Source organism: Glycine soja, chromosome 1 (genome assembly GCF_004193775.1).
Source record: "Glycine soja cultivar W05 chromosome 1, ASM419377v2, whole genome shotgun sequence".
Classification (NCBI taxonomy): domain Eukaryota; kingdom Viridiplantae; phylum Streptophyta; class Magnoliopsida; order Fabales; family Fabaceae; genus Glycine; species Glycine soja.
In genome coordinates this window covers 45967914-45974199 of record NC_041002.1, presented here as the reverse complement: position 1 = coordinate 45974199, position 6286 = coordinate 45967914, and the positions used below count along the sequence as shown (strand labels likewise).

General features: G+C 28.7%; 1 pseudogene; it reads right to left on the bottom strand.

Annotated features, from left to right (window-relative positions):
* Positions 1–1258: 1258 nt before the first annotated feature.
* LOC114384405 lies at positions 1259–6078 on the bottom strand (annotated as a pseudogene).
* Between the last annotated feature and the right edge of the window lie 208 nt (positions 6079–6286).

Below are 6286 nucleotides of genomic sequence, written 5' to 3'. Positions count from 1 at the left end.
ACTTGAGGGAACTCTATTAATAAGATAAACTGCAGAGCTTAAAGCTTCACCCCATAAGTAAGAAGGAATATTACTATCGATCAATAGTGATCTAGTAACCTCCAAAAAATGTCTATTTTTTCTCTTGGCTACTCATTTTACTGAGGGGAATTAGGACATGATGTTTGATGAAGAATACCAACAAATTTCATAAAATTTGTCAACTCACTTTTGTAGTATTCCTATTCATTATCAGACCTGACTATCTTTATTGGAGTATTAAATTGTGTGCTTATCATTTTGTGAAAAAATTGAAAAACCTTACACACATCACTTTTGTGTTTAAGAAGATATGACCAAGTCATTCTTGTATAGTCATCCACAAATATCACAAACCATCGCATTCCATTATGTGTGGAAAGAGGGGTAGGTCCCCAAACATCAGAGTGAATAATAGAGAAAGGAGCATTAGCTCTATTGTTATTTATAGGAAAAGTAACACGATGAGTTTTTTCCATTACACAAGTTTCACATTTAAAATCAGAGATATGACAATGGTTAAACAATGAAGGAAATAATCTCTTAAGGTAACTAAAAGATAGATGTCTTAATCGCTTATGCCATTTCCAAATATCTCTTTTATTCTTAGCTTATGTTTCATCACTTATAGAGTGAGTCAGTGCTTTTCCTTTGATATATTGAGAATTACCTTCAAGATAGTATAATCCTTCATTTCTTTTACCACTGTCAATCTTCTCCTTCGTATGTATATTCTGTAGAGTAGAATATTTGGGAAAGAACAAGAAAACACAGTTGTGGGACTTGATTAATTGACTTACAGAAAGAAGATTGTAGTTGAGAGAAGGAACAAAAAACACATTAGAAATGGATAACAATGGAGAAATGGATATTGTACCACTACCCATAACTGGGGAAGAAACACCATAGCGTTTATAATGACTGAAACAAAACTATTAGAGGAAAATTGTGTAAACATATTTCTATCACAAGTCATATGGTTTGTTGCACCTGTATCAATTATCCAATCACTACCCTTAGTAGTAACAGAAAAACCACAAATTGATTGAAATATACCTGACTTAGCAACAAATCCAGTAGCAGCGGTGGAGTTGTCCTTGGGAGACTCCACCTTTTTTCCTTTTTAGTGTCATTCAGAATAACTTGTACCATCAAGACACTCAAGGATTGAAGACAGATCCTGCATATGTGGAGTAAAATCTGATTCATTTAACCTATTCTCCATTTTTGTACTCAAAAGCTAATCTCCAATTCCTAAAGAAGAGAGATAATTGGAGTTGGCTCTGATACCATGTTAAGAAAATGATATCTGGTAGTTTTCATTGATATAAATAAGTGAATAAATACATGATCCTTTCTACCATCTCTCCATGATTATTGAGGGTAAAATATCAAAACAGAATCACAAATAAAAAGGAAAAAATATATAAGAATTTAGATCAATTACAATTTAAATTCTAATCATAGTTAATCCCTACAATTAATAAATTCTAACAACAAGTTTAATGTTGATGTATGCAATACCAGTCATAGAATTATTTTCTTGGGGATGCTCTGATAAGGAATTAAAAAATTTAGGCTGCACACGAATGCAAATGGCCAGGAATTAGTGTATTTGTCAATACCCTTTTATAATTGGATGGGACAATATTTGGGTGTAGTATCATATATGTTACCAGCCATATAAAACTAATAAAATAAAAAAATAAATATATCCAACATGTAAAATAAAGAAACTAACCTTTAAACAAATAAATAAAACCCACAATTTTCTCTCTACTATTTTTGTGTAAACGTATCTCTTTCATTTTATTTTTATATCAAAATATTTGTCAGTTAATAACTTTGAACTTTGTCTAATAAAATTTGATATTTAAAATAAATATTTATTTAATCTATGAAATTATGAATTAACTTTTAATTTTTTTAAAAAAATAATGGATAAGTACGAAATAGAAGAATTTGCATATATTTATAGGTAATATAAGGTATAATAATCATATGTATTGGTTTATCTTATATAATATTCATGTATTTTTTATTTATGTTCAATGTGTGTTAGTAAAAAAAAAAAGTAAAAGAATATGCCAAAAAAAGCTGTCACAAAAAAAGAATATGATTTGAAATTAGTACTGCTACTACATATGCCAAAAAAAGCTGTCACAAAAATTGTTCTTAGATGTTAAGTTTATCTATATTGGTATATACATTATTTAATAAAAAATATATAGCAAATATGAATGTAGTATATTTATATTAATTAACATTTTACTGATAAATAATTTTGTTGATATGAAAATTATTGCATAATATCAGTGACACTACTAAAAAAAATACTTTTTAACTATCAACAATAATGTTCTTGAAATAAATCGTTCTATTAATGTAATTTCTCATAATGTTAATATAAAATTCACATATTTGTAGCAGCATAGATATTACTCTTGATGACTTACTTGAATAAGTGAATTAAATGGAATTAATGTACGTAATTAATTAAAAGGAGTAGAAGAAGACCGATGAAAATTTTAAGTTTTAATTATTAAAATAAAATATTTGGTTTTAAATATAAATCATAATTTTTTTTATAGATGGAACCAAATATAAGAATTACGTACCTTCTATAGAGAATATTAAGCACTCCAGCATTGCGAATATTATCTGCCTGGCCTGGAGCTGCCATGGAACAAGGCAGTGCCACTGAGATCAAAATGAACTGATGGTGAGGTACAACCGAGGCATTCATCAGTTATCATCACGCTCACAGGTTTCCTGAGCATAAGGCATTTTCTGTGCATTTTACCTGAAAATTGAACAAACCAATGCGTTTTAATGTGGACATATACATGGTGACGTTACTCAAATATTCGACAGAAAAATGTCTTCTATCTACAAATACAAGCAGAAGTTAAAAACTGGTGCGTGTTTCAATGAGGTATTTGAGAAGATTAAATAATTTAAAACTTTAACAATTTCAATGGTTAATTTCAATTGAGATTTCTTTGTTTTGATAAAATAAACATTGTTTTCATTGTTTTTTTTATAGAGTATAAATATATTTTACTGGAGACAAACTTGTTTGAGCAAAATAATTAAATTTCCTTTGTTAAAAAAAATCTTTGAAGAGAAACGGGGATAGAGGAGAGAGATGGGGGAGAGAAGAATTAGGAAATTTCTGATTTTTAGATGGAATTAAAAATCATTAAATTTTAATTAATTAAAATTTTATTTTAAAATTTTCAATTGTTAATTTTCATTTAATGAAACATCTGTCCTTAAAAATTATTTCCTTCCCTTAATATATTCCATTTAAACACTCCATAAAAGTAATTCCTAAACTAATTAAAGTTAAGAAAACATATAGCAATTTCGCAATCCATTCTATGATTTTTTTTAATTATGTCATTGGTATGGAATATTCACTCAAATTTAAAACCTTCTTAAAAAGATTGAATTAGATACCACTTGGATCAACAACTTATTGGTAACTCATTCCATGGTTTAAACCCAATATATATGAGAAAACATTTTTAATGCTTCTAAAGCACTCTAATCTCTTCTCATTCATAAATAAAAAAGTAAAAAAAAATTACACAAATCTTCTATGAAATTTAAAGAAATTACATGTCTTTCTTTCTTTTTTGAAACCTATACATACTTTTTCTGTGAATTAAAAAAATTACATGTCTCCCATCCATTTTAAAAATATATATAAATTTAATGTTATTATTGCTGGTATGGTGTTTGTTCAAATAATTTTGTGTGTTAAATATGTCATTGATGTCTTAGTTGAGATAATTTCATTTAGTTTCTGAAACTTATAATTATTTTTTTTTTTTGGAAGGCACTTATAATTGTTCATTTGGCTTGGGTTTGCTAGAATGGATTGGTTCAATGATTTCGTTGCTCCCGTTGTATTCATTTGACTTATAGGTTTAGTGGTATGACAATTTGATTGAGTTTTCTGTAACCTGAATTTTTTTATTGAAATTATTTCATACTTGAAGGAGGAAGAAAATGACATTTTTGAAAAAAAAATATTCATTAAATGTCATGTGTAACATATGACATTTAATGAATTTTTTTTTTCACATGACATTTAATGAATATTTTTTTTCAAAAATTTCATTTTCTTCCTCCTTCAAGTATGAAATAATTTCAAAACTCATTGGCATCATATTGTGCACCCACCAACAACATGGAGATACGTGCTACTATTTGCCACACATCCCTTTCAAAACTCAAAAGGGAGTTTAATTCTCATTTGTTTCTTTGCTTTTAGGATATCAATTAAAGTATATTAAACTCTGGTTTGTCTCAGGATCCAAATTACATAGTACATATCTTAACCATGTTTAAATCGGTAAAACATATTTAAGCTCACCCTCACCTCACATCTATATTCCCAATGGTATTCTAGTTCTCATGCACTTGATTCTTAAGATGAGTATTCATGACTACTCAAGATTAATTTATATTGCATTCTCTATGTAGGTTCCTTTATCATTTGATCTAGCCATCGAAGTTCTTGTTGAACTTGTGACTAAACACGAGGTATGACTGCCTAATTTGATCAAACATCTATCATCCTGATCATTATTAATATGTTTGGCTAAGTACACGTTTGTAATTATTTTAAAGATGTTATTGTACTACTAGTCTACTACTATGTTATTGATGTACTTTCTCATTCTCTTAGATTTTATAATATGTTCTAGAGTTTGAGTTATCTACTAGATTTTAGAGTTAGGTAGGTCCTTAAAATTATCATATGTAACTATACTGGTATGTTTTAAGTTTGAAGCTTTGCTGTCATACTATCTATATTCCTAGGATGGATGTGTGGTTGGCCTATATTCAAATAGAACAATGATAATGCTATAAAAAGAAAATATATCTTAAAAAATTAAAATAAATTTAAGACGGTTATTATAATAATTGTCTTAGTTTCTCTTACATTCTAAGACGGTTATATGATAACCGTCTTAGATTCGCTAATATGATAGCAGAAAACTAAGACGGTTATTTTGATAATCGTCTCAGTATAATTATCATTTTAAGACGGTTATTCCAAAAACCATCTTAATAAATACAATTTTCTAAGACGGTTGCAAAACCAACGTTGTATATCTTTTGCCTTTTTATGACACCTATTTCGACGATGATTCAAAACCGTCGTAGAAAGTCCAATTCAACCGACTTAAAAAACACTAATTCTAGTAGTGTAAGAGGAGACATGTATAATTTCTTTAAATTTTGATGGATGTTTGTGTTGGTTTTAAAAAAAAAAAAGAAACATGTGTAATTTCTTTAAATTTTAAGGGAGACTTATGTAATTTACTCAAGAAATAAAATTTCCTTTTACTAACTAAAAAAATTTAGGTGATTGGATCCTAGGACTCATTAGATTAGGGTACACCTTAAAGCTTTAACAGAAGTATTACACTTTACGTACTAACAAAGTAGAATTCAAACTCACGTCTTTTGATATATGAAATAGAAAAAAGTTAAGTAGTTATTTGAAATGAATGTGGAAAGAAGTAATTCTTTGAACATATGAAATAGAAAAATCATTTTAATATATTATTTAAAACAAGAAGAATAGCCTCTTTTAACCAACGTGCTGCATGCACCTGATAACAAGCCCCGCATCCTCTGCCGCCAAGGAAAAGAGAAGGACCCCCAGCCGATGCCATTATAGAGAGTGGAGGGTTCCTCACACTGTCAATGTATCCACAAGCACCCCCTACACAAAATCACAAAAAGAAAAGCAATCGTTCAATTTATCTTTGGCCAAAGCTTTTTCATAAAAATAAAAATAAAAAGTTAAGTAAAAAGGTGTGATGTTGTAATATTGAAAAATAATATTTTACAAGATATATACTCACCATCCGACCCACCACCCTCTGGGTGGTCCGAAAAATGTAGCTCCAGCTACTTCCCATTGTTCCTCATTTTGAATTTTTGGAAGCATTAAATAATTTGAGATTGAGACAATGGCAAGGGTTTAGTAACAGAATAAAATACTACAACAAAAGACATGTAACGAAGAACTTGCATGATGCGATTTGCAAATAACAAAAGAGCTTACGATTAATCTCGTGTTGAGGCAATTCTGCCACGGCACATACTAGTAATATATATACACCAATTTATTCTTAATGGTAATTATTTTTCAAAATAAAATTATTGCCATATAGTATCCCAGAAGAAAGAGAGAAATCCTTTATTCCTTGTTCTAGTGTACTTAAATTTGACTAATTTTAGA